The sequence below is a fragment of the Carcharhinus amblyrhynchos genome, chromosome 6 (assembly GCF_965287045.1).
Source record: "Carcharhinus amblyrhynchos chromosome 6, sCarAmb.v2.hapA, whole genome shotgun sequence".
Classification (NCBI taxonomy): Eukaryota; Metazoa; Chordata; class Chondrichthyes; order Carcharhiniformes; family Carcharhinidae; genus Carcharhinus; species Carcharhinus amblyrhynchos.
In genome coordinates, this window is record NC_137329.1 from 21,909,003 (window position 1) to 21,924,378 (window position 15,376).

General features: G+C 44.3%; 1 protein-coding gene across 3 annotated transcripts in view; it reads right to left on the reverse strand.

Annotated features, from left to right (window-relative positions):
• Positions 1–15,376, reverse strand: part of mapk8ip1b (mitogen-activated protein kinase 8 interacting protein 1b) — a 173,190-nt gene that overhangs the window by 68,635 nt on the left and 89,179 nt on the right. The window contains exon 1 of one of the 3 annotated variants that reach the window (XM_080191560.1): positions 9,952–10,029. The exons of the other annotated variants lie outside the window; for them this stretch is intronic. The gene's annotated coding sequence lies outside the window, so the exon portion shown is untranslated. Of the gene's footprint in view, positions 1–9,951; positions 10,030–15,376 lie in introns of those variants that run through there. 3 annotated transcript variants of the gene reach the window in all.

Consider the following 15,376-nt stretch of genomic DNA (forward strand, 5'->3'; position numbering starts at 1 on the left):
AGAAAAGGTGTTTCCATTTATGAAATTTACTAATAAACGGGGAATTCAGGACTCAGTGGGACTCACTAGCACATTGAGTGGTTTAGGCAAACAGCACAGATGCATCCAAGGGAATCTGGATAAACATGAGGGAGAAGGTAATACAAACATAGAAAATAAGTAGATTAGGCCATTCAGCCCATTGAGCTTGCCCTGCCTTTTAAAGTGATCATGGCTAAACATCTGTCTCAACAACATACTCCCCAGGAATTAGGTAGCTGGCAGACTTATAGAATCACAATGGTTTTTGATTTGATTTTGATTTGATTTATTATTCTCACATGTAATGGTGAAAAGTATTGTTTCTGGCACACTATACAGATAAAGCATACTGTTCATAGAGAAGGAAGGGAGGGAGTGCAGAATGCAGTGTTGCAATCATAGCTAGCGGTATAGAACGATCAACTTAGCTCCATTCTATAAAAACTAAGGCATGCTTGACCAACTGCTTTGCAGACTCATAAACTCAGGAATTCAACTTTCTGGGGAATTGCTATGCAATAGCTGTGCGGCATTTGACAGTCCTGGATTTATTCCATCTGACGCACATTGCATTCTGTATCTGTTACTGGTTTATGATGGAAAAAAGCTGTGACACTTCATCCATCATTGCTAACAGCTCTCCCAAGACACCTTTCCAGCCAGTGTCTCTGCAGGTTCTAATCTAACAGCCTCCTCTTCCACTTTCTGACACAATTAGCAATTGGGTGAAAGAGAGAACAGACCTAAAGATGGGTGAGTGAGAGCACTTCTGAAAATAGCTCCTTAGGTTCCCAGCTGCAGTCTGATTCAAGGGCCTCCAGAGGATTAGTTTAAAATAACCCAAAGAGAGTGCAATGGGCGGCACAATGATTAGCACTGCTGCCTCACAGTGCAAGGGACCGCAAGGGTTCAATTCCAGCCTCGGGTCACTGTCTGCGTGGAGTTTGCACATGCTCCCCATGTCTGCGTGGGCTTCCTCCGGGTGCTCCAGTTTCCTCCCACATTCCAAAGATGTGCAGGTTAGGTAGATTGGCCATGCTAAATTGACCCTTGGTGTCAGGGGGATTAGCAGGGTAAATACATGGGGATAGGCCCGAGTGGGATTGTTGTCAGTGCAAACCCAATGGGCCAAATGGCCTCCCTCTGCATTGTAGAGATTCTATGAATCTGCAACGTATCCCAATTGGTGACAAAAGGAACGTATATTGTAAAATCTATTAAGCAACCCGAGCTGTCTTTACATTGTGAGAAGCCGATTTAATATACAAGTTCCTACAACACGTGAAGCACAAAGAGCAGTTTATCATTTATTTTTTTCCTTATTACTGAGTCATCTTTTAACATCCAATGGCTACGCTGTTGCTAAGTAACAAGAGGGAACCTGATGCTGAGTATCCGCAAATGGATTTACAACTCATTCTTTGCATCTCTGGTACCCAGTTGAGTGCTTTGATGACATAAGCCGATGGTTACTCAGCGAGGTGTTGGGAAATGTTTTGAGCGGTTTGTTTAACTATCTTTCCAAAAACATGCCTCACTTCCTGCCAACCAAATATCGAACCTTTCCCTAAGACATTGCTTCCAGGATGTGGATAGGAGAAAACATTATTGCATCTCCAGTCTGTATTATAATCAATTCACATTATATTTCATTGGACACAGCATTTCTAATCATGTATAAAGTGCATTCGCTTTGAAATTGGTAAGCCATAATAAATATTTAAAATCTATGCTGGTAATAGTCACAGAGAAGGTCAGTTCAATGAGAAAGGAATTTTAGTAAATTGTCTCAGCAACTTCAAGAACAATCATATAATTCCCTCTTCATGGGTGATTTTATTTAACTCTTACTTAAGATTATAAGATCTAAGGTCATAGGATATAGAAACAGAATTAGGCCATTCGGCCCATCGAGTTTGCTCCGCCACTCGACCATGGCTGATATGCTCCTCAACCCCATTTTCCTGCCTTCTTCCCATAACCCTTCACCCCCTTACCAATTAAAAATCTGTCTTACTCCTCCTTAAGTTTACTCACTGTCCCAGCAACTACCATACTTTGGGGTAGCCAATTCCACAGATTCATAAGCCTTTGGGAGAAGTAGTTTCTCCTCAACTCTGTTTTAAATTTGCTACCCTTTATTCTAACGCTATGACCGCTCGTCCTAGAATGCCCCACAAGAGGAAGCATCCACTCCAGATCTACTTTATCCATACCTTATATATCTTATGTACCTCAATTTGATCTCCCCTCATTCCTCTGAATTCCAAAGAACATAGGCCTAAACTGTTCAATCTCTTTTCATATGACAAACCCCTCATCTCTGGTATCAATGATTTAAATGGTTAAAAGAATGGTTTAAAGACGCTCCTTTAAAGTTACCCCTTTAACAAAGCTTTTGGTCATACCTACTTTAGCTTGGTTTTTTTTAGCTCTCAGGATATGGGCATCACCAACAAGGTCAGCAATGGGTGCCCACCAGCTGCTCATCCCAAGATAGTGGTGGGTCTTCTAATGAAACTACAGCTCTATGCTCACTATCAGCCACGTCGGACGTCCATTAAGATTCAGCCATGCTGACGTGGCATTGGAGCCACACACAGTCTCAGGCCGGGTAAGAAGAGCAGGTTTCATTCCCTAAACAGATATGATTGAACCAGTTGTGTTTTTTTTGGCAATCCAACAATTCTTTTACTGAGACCAGTTTCTAACTTCTTCCTCACAAACTTCTGTGGCCACGAATGTCATATTTTCAGTTGTGGGGGAGCAGACATTTTTGTTTTATTCATTCATGGGCATTGCTGGCTGGCTGGCATTTATCATCCATTCTTAGTTGCCCTTGGAGGGCAGTGAAGAGTCAACCACATTGCTTGGCTCTGGACATGTAGGCCAGTCCAGGTAAGAAAGGTAGACTTCCTTCCCTGAAGGACATTAGTGAACCAGATGTGTTTTTCCGACAATTGACAATGGTTTCATGGTCATCAGCTGATTCTTAATTCCAGATATTTTTAATTGAATTCAAATTCCAGCATCTGCTGTGGTGGGATTCGAACCCGGGTCCTCAGGACATTAGCTGAGTTTCTGGATTAATAATCTAGCAATGATACCACTAGGCGATCCCTTTCCCTACTACAGTAGGAGTTGTGGTGGGTGACCCCAGAAGTTATATGGGGTAGGGGGAAGGAGCATATAAAAAGCAAATCTTCAGAAAGGCCCCTTTGACAGCTTGGTCATCTATGCTGAAGTCCCTGTGCCTGACAGGGGATGTCATTGACTTGTTTGATGAGTGGGAGCTCTGTAACTGTTCTCCATGTTAGCTTTGGCAATTCTGTATTTTTAATTTTCTTTTATTCGTTCATGGGACATGGGTGCTGTTGGCTGGCCAGCATTTATAGTTCATCCCTAGTTGCCTGCAGGTAGTTGAGAGTCAACCACGTTGCTGTTGCTCTGGAGTCACATGTAGGCCAGACCAGGTAAGGACAGCAGATTTCCTTCCCTAAACCAGATGGGTTTTTCCGACATTCTACGATGGTTTCATGGTCATCAGAAGAATCTTTTTCCAGATTTGTTTGATTGAATTCAAATCCCACCATCTGCAGTGGCGGGATTTGAACCCAGGTCCCTAGAAAATTAGTTGGATTTCTGGATTAATAGTCTCATGATAACACCACCAGATCATCACTTCCCCTTTACAATGTACAGGCAACAATGGTGGAGAGAATCTCAATGATTGAGCTCACAATCTGCCTCCTCTCTATATTTGCAGTGGATTCTCCCTGAGCGCATACTATCACCCTCTGCGCCTGGAATGGATAGCAGCAGAAATGGGCGTGTGCACTGGGAGTGTGATTTTGGAGACAAAACACTGCTAATAAAGAACTATTTCAGAGCTGAAATTCGCAATCCTTATGTTGTGAGGTGCTAAATTTCTTAATAGTTATAAACCTGTGATAACCTCAGAAGCAGAAGTCTCCTCACCAAAATTCCTCTATTTACAACAGCTAACAATACCACACAGAGTGCTAGTAGTTAGCAGTGTATATCCAGAGTGCCAGAGGAACTGACACTCCCGGTTAACCACAAGGCAAAGGTTCCCCGATTGGCCCATCAATCAGGGAGTTCATACTCCAGTAGGCCAATCTCAACGGCCTGATTGAAGTCATGACAAAACCACCTTCAAGCTCAATGTACCAGGCCTTTGAGTTTTGGTCCTGATAGGCCCAAGTTACTTCATTCAGAGCGCCAGTTAAAAATTATATTGTTTTTCTAGTCGTTTGGCAGGACGGAATTTGAATATTGTTGGCACTAACATATTGGCTGGAATTTTCCGGCTTTTTGCGACCCACTGCTGCTGCAAGCGAGGATGGAGAATTTGGTGCTCAGCCAAATTGCAGCAGGACCTGAGAATCCCGATGGTGTAAATGGCTGGAAAATTCCAGTCGTCTTGTCTGGAAACATTCTAATTGAGTGTAAGACAAAACGCTTCAACATGTCCCTTTTATCTCCAATATATTATATAAACCCAAAATTGTATATACGTCTGTATACATGCTGTTGCTTCACATATGTGCCAGCATCTAGAACCATAGACAAGTTACAGCACAGAAGGAGGCCATTCATCCCTTCTTGTCCATGCTAGCTTGAGGACACCCAGATGCCCTTTCTAATCTGGCACCCAGCCCTTAGCCATGTGGCCAACAGCAACTAAGATGCCAATCCAAGTACTTTTTAAAAGAGTTTAAGGTCTCTGCCTCTACCACCAACTTGGGCAGCGAATTCAAGACACTCTCCGCCTTCTGTGTAAAAAAGTTATTTCCCTTGTCCCCTCTACACCTACTGCTACTTGAACCTGTGTGTCACATGCCACTTGAATTTATGAAGTCTCCTGCCAGCACAGATTCAGGTCGAGACCTCTGTTATGTCACTGAGTACGAAAAAGTCAGGGAACATTTCCTCAGGTCACTAAACCTGCCCTTTAATAATTTCTTGAGAATAAAGCAGGTGGGTGATGTGTTTATAATGCCACCCGTGTGTTTCACAGGGAGAAAAACCTCTGCCTGCCAAGAAGGTCCATGTGTTGTACCTTGTTGTTTTACTAGGATGCTCCTGGAACTCTTACTAGGATGCCCCTGGGACCTGATGGTTTGAGTTATAAGGTGAGGCTGGATAGACTGGAACTCTTTTCTCCGGAGCGTAGGAGGCTGAGGAGTGATCTTATAGAGGTCTATGAAACAATGAAGGGCACAGATCAGCTAGATAGTCAATATCTCTTCCCAAAGGTAGGGGAGTCTAAAACTCGAGAGCATAGGTTTAAAGTGAGAGGAGACAGACACAAAAGTGTCCAGAGGGGCAATTTTTTCACACAGACGGTGGTGAGTGTCTGGAACAAGCTGCCAGGAGCAGTAGTAGAAGCAGGTACAATGTTGTCTTTTAAAAAGAGCTTAGACAGTCACATGGGTGAGATGGGTAGAGAGGGATATGGGTCAAATGCGGGCAATTGGGACTAGCCTAGGGGTTAAAAAAGGAGGCGGTATGGACAAATTGGGCCAAAGAGCCTGCTTCCATGCTGTCAACCTTTATGACTCTATGACTCTATAATATTATTTTTAAACCAAAGGAAGAATTAATTATAATCTAGTGTAGGATTAATTATAAGGCAGACTAATTATCTTAAGTGTCTTCCAACTTGCTGAGTAATTCCTTATTTGCTGCCTATTTGTTTTGAGTCTTTTTTAAGTACAATCACTTCAATGGAATAATTTCAGTGGAGAAATATAAGCTGTTTTTAAGCACTCATGGCTGACTCCTGGGGGTAACTAGGATAGAAGGAGCAAGAGAGAGAGGTGGTTAAGTGGGGTTGTGAATGGTGAAACAGTGCATCAGAGCGGCCAGATTGATACAGGGAAATTAAAATGTCTAATCCCGCATCACCATGCGAAAAGACTCGGCTGATCACTGTCAAGACTGCTGTACACATTACAATTGACCTTCGATGGTCCTGAGACTTTGAGGACTGAAAATAAAGATCAGCTCCAAGTCCCTCTCCTGCATGGCACAGTGGGGCAGCACGTGGCACAGTGGTTAGCACTGCTGCCTCACAGTGCCCAGGGACCTGGATTCGATTCCCTGCATGGGTCACTGTATGTTTGCACATTCTCCCTGTGTCTGCATGGGTTTCCTCCAGGTGCTCCAGTTTCCTCCCACAGTCCGAGATGTGCTGGTTCGGTGCATTGGCCATGCTAAATTCCCTCTCAATGTATCCGAACTTGCACCGGAGCATAGTGACTCGGGGATTTTCACAGTAACTTCATTGCAATGTTAATGTAAGCCTACTTGTGACACTAAATAAACTTCAAACTTACTAGATTCCCATGCCGGACCAGGCTTGACTGGATGGGCTGCTGCTTCCCCGTGTAGCCTGACTACTTGTGTTGTCTGGACATAGGGACGAGGGCACCCAGCTAAAGTGGTAAGGAGCAGATGGCGTTGTGAGTCACTCAGACGCCGCTTCCAGGAGAGGAACAGACAAATAAAAAAAACATGCGTTCCAGCTGTCAGCCGTGATTATTTGGTTCAGTCGAAGCAAATGCTAATTTCAGAGGCTCAGACATTGCCAATTAGGCCTCAACCACGGGGCAAAGGACAGCTCGAGGAAGGGAGCCAGGAGATTTCTTCCAGCCACAGCCTCTCAGCAGGTCAAGAGATGATTGACTTTGACTATTTAATGAGCCATACACATAGGGTTTAAAAATAGCAGGACAGCAGGATCATCCTAAAATCAGATCACCGGATTGTGGAGAAGGCTATTCCAGCTCATCGTGCCTTGACCAGCTCTTAGAGCTGACCAATTAGTCCCAGTCCTCTGCCTTTCTCCTAGACCCTGCGCTTCCTTTCCTTTGAGCATTTATTCTATTTCAGTTTGGAAGTTATTATTCAATCTGCCTTTCTCAGCCAAAACATTGGCGAAGATGGTGGCACGGTGGTTAACGCTGCTGCCTCACAGCGCCAGAGACTCAGGTTCGATTCCCGGCTTGAGTCGTTGTCTGTGTGGAGTTTGCACGTTCTCCCCGTGTCTGCGTGGGTTTCCTCTGGGTGCTCCAGTCCAAAGAAGGGCAGGTGAGAGGGATTGGCCATTCTAAATAGGCCTTTAGTGTCCAAAGATCCAAAGATCAGATAGATTTACCATGTGTGATGTAATGGGGATAATGCAGCGGGAGAGGTGGGGGGGTCCTAGGTCAGATACTCTGTCAGAGACTCAGAGCAGACTCAGTCGGCTGAATGGCCTCATTCTGTACTGTTGGGATTCTCTGATTCACTCAAAACAATTTGCTGCATTAAAATGATTATCCTGTGAGCCGCCAGTGTCTAAATGTTGATATATCTCGCTATCTCATCTTTAACATCATCCTTAAAACTGTTCCTTGACCAAGTTTTGGCTGCTTATCCAAATATCTCCTTATCTGGCTCAGTGAAAAATGTTATAGAAAGTGTTAACAAATGAAGGCCCAAACAGCCTAGTAAGTCCTGTAAAGCCTCGGGACATTTGATTACATTAAAAGGGTGCTATATAAATGTAACTTGTTGTTCTTGATAGTGTTACCCTAGTCAGTTTTTTAAAAAAGTTGAGTTATTAGTCACAAGTAAGGCTTACATTAACACTGCAATTAAGTCATGTGAAATTCCCCTAGTCGCCATAGTCCGCCACCTGTTCAGGTCAATGCACCTAACCAGCATGTTTTTCGGAATGTGGGAGGGAACCGGAGCACCCACAGGAAACTCACGCACCCACGGGGAGAATGTGCAAACTCCACACAGACAGTGACCCAAGCCGGGAATCGAATCCGGGTCCCTGGTGCTGTAAAGCAGCAGTGTTATCGTGCCGCCCTAGTCTAGTGAAAGTTGACAAGGTGCTTTATTAAGCTAGAAAAAGTACAGAAAAGATTTACTAGGATGCTACCGGGACTTGATGGTTTGAGTTATAAGGAGAGGCTGGGTAGGCTGGGACTTTTTTCTCTGGAGCGTAGGAGGCTGAGGGGTAATCTTATAGAAACCTATGAAATAATGAGGGGCATACATCAGCTAGATAGCCAATATCCCCCACCTCCACATAATTGAACACAACTAATACATAATTAACACAGGCAGGTAGAGAAGAAAGAAACAGGGGCTGGGTTTTAAATAGGGAGGTCCGGTCACTTGACGTCACCTGGGACCAATCTGCAATTCCGAGTTGAGGCATGAGTCAGGGAAAGGTTTGGTGAAGGAGGAGAGGGGATGTGGGAAGAGGGGAGGCAGGTAGGGGCAGAGGGAGAAAGGGTCAAAGGGGAAACAGAGGGTGATTTTTAATTCACTGATGGGACATGGGCCTCACTGGCTGGCCAGCATTTATTACCCATCCCTAGTTGCCCTTGAACTGAGTGGCTTGCTAGGCTATTTCAGAGGGCAGTTGACAGTCAGCCACATTGCTGTGGCTCTGGAGTCACATGTAGGCCAGAGCAGGTAAGGACACCAGATTTCCTTCCCTAAAGGGCATTAATGAATCTGATGGGATTTTCCAACAAATCAACCATGATTTCATGATCATCAGTAGATTCTTAATTCCAGATATTTTTTGTTGAATTCAGATTCTACCAGCTGCCAGGGTTCGAACCCGGGTCCCCAGAACATTGACTGAGTTTCTGGATTAATAGCCTAGCAATAATACCATTCAGCTGGCAAAACCTGTCTGGAGCCAAACCTAAGGCCAGAAGAGGTCCAAATGGTAAGTTTATAATGCCTTTGTCTGTGGGTCAGGACAGTAGGAATGCAACATGTTGCATCAGGAAGCCTTGGTCTTGTAACAGGGCTAAACTGCACCTCCTTATCACTCCTTGCGGTTCCAAGGGGAGCTGACAAATCTGTCTCCTGCCACAAACCCTCATCCCTCAATTACAACCAGATACCCACCCCCCTCTCCTCCTCTGATTGTTAACAGATACCTCCACCATAAACGCAACCATCCCCCAGCACCCCCCCTCTCCATTCCTCCTCAATCATGAGCTGGTTAGGTGCATTGGCCATGCTAAATTCTCCCTCAGTGTATCTGAACAGGCGCCAGAGTGTAGCAACTAGGGGATTTTCACAGTAACTTCATTGTAGCATTCATGTAAGCCTACTTGTGACATTAATAAATAAAAACTTTGCTGACTCCCACCTGAGAACTGGGCTGATTGACAACCTGGTTGTTTTTGGGGGGTGGAGGTGTGTGTGTGATAGGGGGTGTGATTTGGGGAGTGTGGTGGAGGTGGTGAAGAGATAGAACATAAGAACTAGGAGTAGGCCATCTGGCCCCTCGAGCCTGCTCTGCTGTTCAATAAGATCAAGGCTGATCTTTTTGTGGACTCAGCTCCACTTACTCGCCCGTTCACCATAACCCTTAATTCCTTTACTGTTCAAAAATTTATCTATCCTTGCCTTAAAAATATTCAATGAAGTAGCCTCAACTGCTTCACTGGGCAGGGAATTCCACAGATTCACAACCCTTTGTATGAAGAAATTCCTCCTCAACTCAAGGAACAGGAACTAAAACAGGAATTAACATCAGGAGGCAATGGCCAGAAATCCTCAGGGTCAGACCCGGGCGGTTAATTCGAGGGAGAAAACTGGAGGAAATCCATGCAGACATGGGGAGAACATGTAAACTCCACACAGACAGTGAACCAAGCCAGGGATTGAACCCAGGTCCCTGGCACTGTGAAAGAGCAGTGCTAACCACTGTGTCACCATGCAACACGTTAACAAAACACGTTAACTCACCACTAAGATCGACGGGAGCTCTCTGTCCCCAGCCTTGCAGGGAATTTCCCCCACACCTTATCTGGAACCAGTCTGGCTGACAAGACTGGTAACTGGTCTGATTCTGTCACACAGTGCAAGCCCATCGCCACGTACCTTCAGTTTAAAATCCAGAGTTCAGCTGTAATTCGCTTCCCCCACGTAAAGATCATCTTCTAATCCGTTACAACAGGCAGGCAAAGGGTCGGAAATGGGACTCTGGCAGAAACAATGCAGCTTAACTCTTGCACTCAGTCACACACACATACACACAGGCACGCGCGCACACACGCTCTGCTAAACTCTCAATGCCCCATTGAAATTCATTATCTCATTCATTGCTGCATTAGATCATCCCTTTCTACAGCTGTCTCTGGCAAAACAGGACTGGTCCATCCTTTATTGATCTTGATGGGTCAGCGTTGGGCACAGGTTCAGAATGGTTTCTCAGTTTGGGGAATATTGTGTGACTGGAACTGTTTATGGATCATTTACAGTTACTACAGCACTAAGAAAGCCATTAAATATCCCACACATATTCTGCAGGAGACCAGACATCCCGCTAGCTCTTTCCTCAAAGCATAAATCGAATAATTATAGGTCCTGGAATGATAACTTGTGAAATAAATGTCTGTTCCACAGATATACAGGGTAGAAATTACTGTCACTTCTGTGCTGAAAGAGATGTTTCCCTTGTGGAAGGGGCAGAACTAAAAAAGACATTTAAAAATAAGGGGCTGTATATTATGTGGGGAAATGGGCAAACAGACGGGCAGATCAAGTACCTCAACCCCCATCCTCGGAAGTAAAAGGCAGCATGTAGCTGACTCAGAGTCATATAGGTTTACAACATGGATACAGGCCCTTTGGCCCAACTTCTTTTTTTAAACCCCTAAGCTAATCCCAATTGCCTGCGCTTGGCCCATATCCCTCTATACCCATCTTATCCATGTAACTATCTAAATGCTTTTTGAAAGACAAAATTGTACCCGTCTCTTCTACTACTACCTCTGGCAGCTTGTTCCAGACACTCACCACCCTCTGTACGAAAAAGTTGCCCCTCTGGAAACTTTTGTATCTCTCCCCTCTCACCTTAAACCTATGCTCTCTAGTTTTAGACTCCCCTACCTTCGGGAAAAGATATTGACTATCTAACTGATCTATACTCCTCATTATTTTGTAGACCTCTATAAGCTCACCCCTCAGCCTCCTACACCCCAGAGAAAAAGGTTCCAGTCTATCCTTCTAACTCAAACCATCAAGTCCCGGTAGCATCCTAGTAAATCTTTTCTGCACTCTTTCTAGTTTAATAATATCCTTTTTATAATAGGATGACCAAAACTGCGCATGGTATTCCAAGTGTGGTCTTATCAATGTCTCGTACAATTTCAAAACAAAACATCCCAACTCCTGTATTCAATGTTCTGACCAATGAAACCAAGCATGCTGAATGCCTTCTTCACCACTCTGTCCACCTGTGACTCCACTTTCAAGGAGCTATGAACATGTACCCCTAGATCTTTTTGTTCTGTAACTCTCCCCAATGCCCTACCATAAACTGAGTTAGTACTGCCCTGGTTCAATCTACCAAAATGCATCACCTCGCATTTGTCTAATTTAAACGTCATCTGCCATTCGTCAGCCCACTGGCCCAATTGATCAAGATCCCATTGTATTCGGAGATAACTTTCTTCACTGTCCACTATGCTACCAATTTTGGTGTTATCTGCAAACTTACTAATCATGCCTCTTATATTCTCATCCAAATCATTAATATAAGTGACAAATAACAGCGGACCCAACACTGATCATTGAGGCACACTGCTGATCACAGACCTCCAGTTTGAAAAACAACCCTCTGGCTTCTGTCAAGGAGCCAATTTTGTATCCATTTAGATATCTCACCCTGGATCCCGGGAGATTTAATCTTATACAGCAACCTACCATGCAGTACCTTGTCAAAGACTTTGCTAAAGTCCACGTAGACGACATCAACTGCACTGCCCTCATCTATCTGCTCACTGGATGCCAGCTCACTTCCCCCCAGACACAGCATCCTATGATTTTAAAATTAAAGTTTATTTATTAGTCACAAGTAAGGCTTACATTAACACTGCGATTAAATTACTGAGAAATTCCCCTAGTCGCCACACTCCGGCGCCTGTTCAGGTCAATGCACCTAACCAGCATCATCTTTCAGACTGTGGGAGGAAACCAGAGCACCCAGAGGAAATCCACGTAGACATGGGGAGAATGTGCAAACTCCACACAGACAGTGACCCAAGCCGGGAATGCGAACCCTGGTCCCTGATGCTGTAAAGCAGCAGTGCTAACCACTGTCGCCCAAGACTGACAGGACTGACATATGAAGAGAGACTGGATCGACTGGGCTTGTATTCACTGAATTTAGAAGAATGAGAGACAATCTCCTTGAAACATGTAAAATCCTGATAGGACTGGAAAGGCTAGATATGGGGGGAATGTTCCTGATGTTGGGGAAGTCCAGAACTAGGGGAGAGTCTACAGGCCAGCTAAACAAGCCTAAACAGAGGGTCCTCCACCCCTCACTGTCTGGCTGGCAGCTCCGGCAGTTCTGACAACACCAAGAGCACATCTGTGGGCACTGCCAGGGTACAACCAGGTCCACGAAGGAGGCACGATGGATCGCAAAGCAAGGCAAGTGTGGGGTATTGGCCATGGAGGCTTTGGGAGGAGGGCAGTAGTGGTTAGTTTTACAGAGCAGCAGGTAGGAAGAAAAGAGATTCCGATCTTAGTTGGGGGGGGGGGGGGAGGGTGGTTTGCCCCCAAAGGGCACCACCTGAAGGTGGACCCTTTCCTTCCAGCCCTTTGATAAAGTTTTAAAGGAACAGTCTGCCCACTCCCACCACATTGTGACACAGACGGTGTATTGTAGGGTCAATTGATTTCTTATCAAGTTCAATTGCTCCTTATTGTTCATTTAGATATGGCAGGTGAGTTTCCTCACTTGCCCACCTATCGTTTCATGGGGGTGAGCTCAGGGGTGGGGCAGAAAGGTGGTGGGATGGGCACCTGCCATGTTTTGCCTGTCCCCCCAACAAAGTACACCTGGTGCGAGCACACAAAATCCAGCCCAAGAGGGTCTCCTATTTAAGATAGAGCTGAGGGTCTTCAGAGGGTCGATGATCTGTGGAAATCTTTCCTCCAGAGAGCAGCGTAGACAGGATCACTGAACATTTCTAAGGCTGCATTAGATTCTTGACTAATGAGGCAATCAAAGTGTGTAGGGGATAGACAGGAACATAGAGGCCACTATCAGATCAGCCGTGGTCTTACTAAATGGAAGAGTAAATTCGATGGGCTGAATGGCCTATTTCTACTCCTAAATTCGTATTTCATACGTCAGGCTACTTTATGAACATTTGGCAGGCTGGTGTCAAATGCTTCTCCGTCACTTTAACAGGAGTTTCAGTCTAATTTTAATAAGACCATAGAATGACGTCACCCACAGTCACTTCCATACAGTAACTGTTTGGGTTACACAAGATATCAGAGACTCTGGGCGGGATTTTCTGGCTGCACTTGCCCCAGGACTGGAAAATCCCACTCGAGGTCAATGGACCTTTACACGGTTTGTGTCCCGCCCACTACAGTTCAGGACAGGAAAATACCATCGGCTGGGTTATCTTCTCTCTCAACATTATATAATGAGAGTACAAGTGAGACATTGTAAAGAAAAAAAGACTTGCATTTATATAGCTCTTTTCGCAACCTCCAGGCGTTCTAAAGCATTTTATCATCTATGTGCTTTTTGAAATGTAGCTGTAGGAAATGCAATAACCAGTTTGCACACAGCAATGTGTTCATGCCAGATAATCTGTTTATAATGATGCTGACTAATAAAGGGAGAACACAGTAAGAAGTCTCACAATACCAGGTTCAAGTCCAACAGGTTTATTTGGTAACAAAAGCCACTAACTTTCGGAGCGCTGGCTTTTGCTACCAAATAAACCTGTTGGACTTTAACCTGGTATTGTGAGACTCTGTATTTACCCGAGTCCAACACCAGCATCTCCACATCATAGTAAATGGAGATGGTTCTGTTCCCTAGAGGGAAGTGTGTCTGTGGAACAAGCTAGTGGCTCACAGGGAAGATGTCGATTTGCTGAATTCCTTTTGAGCAAGGTGTGGGCTACAAGAAGATAGAGACAGGGTGATCAAATGGGCAGATAAGTGGCAGGTGGAATTTAACCCTGAAAAGTGTGTGGTGATATACTTTGGAAGGAGTAATTTGATAAAGAAGTATTCAATGAATGGCATGACACTAGGAAGTTCTGTGGAACAAAGGGACCTTGAGATGTTTGAAGATAGTGTTGTCAATCTGGATACAAACAACATTAGGCACTAAGAGTATATAAACTTCCAAGCTTTAATTACTTGTGCACAAGTGAGAATATAATACAAAGCAAAGCATTGCAATGTGTCCTCCCAATTCATACAGACAACATAGCAGTGATAGTTCATCGTATCTTGCTCTTTGAAATTTTGATATTGAATGGGTCTTATTTTCACCCTGTGGCCAAGGCTGGGGACACGGTGTTTATGAAACTGAAACAAGGTTTAGATTAATCACTTATCCTGAATAAGCAAGCGCTGGCCTCACTGAAGGCCTTGTTTACATATTTGCTGACAGTTGCCTTGTTGTTATTGTAACTGAATTTTCCACAACAGCACCTGAAGTTTTTAATTGCTTTTAATCATAGTTTCACAAGCTCCAGCAACCATATAGTCCTGTATTTGAAGTGAGCATCCTTAATCTTGCAGAACAAAGTGAATTAAAGCTTTGGCCATAGCTGGAATTACAACCTAATTTCCACATTAGGAGGGTGATGATAAAGGAATATGAGACACTTGCCTTTAGCAATCAAGGTATCGATTACAAAAGCAGGAAAGTCATATTGGAGCTATATAGAACTTCAGTTAGACACTTTACAGCCTTCTGCACTCAACACAGAGATCAAAAATTTCCAACTGTAAACTCTCTCCCCCCATTTTGTTTTGTTTTCTTTGCAGATTTCAGTTTCTCTCTTATTTGTTGCTTGCAGTCAGCCGTTTCAGGCACATTTTTATGCTTCTTCATTTCTTTCCTTGACCAATCTCTACTCCCTTTGTCTTCCACCAGACTACAAGCCTTCCTTTTATCCTTGCCCCACCCACCTCTCGCTCAAAGCCTATGATATTTGCACCTTGCACCAGTTCCAATGAAGGGCCACAGACCTGAAATGTACTGTGTTTCTTTCTCTACGCAGATGCGTCTACATTTTTATCCCTGGATTCCTTCACCAGTTGGTTTGGGTTTCTATCTGGCCTTTTACCTCTCCCAGGAGATTGCACAGCGGATGAGTATATAATATGTAATGTCAGAGTGTGGGGAAAGCTGGATGAGCCAGAGTGCTTTTTCCTGGCTGCCGTTGTTCCTATATTCATAACTCACGCTGAATACATTTGATGATGGGGGTGGAGGATGGGGGAATTAGAGGATTGTTAGGATTACTGTTAATCT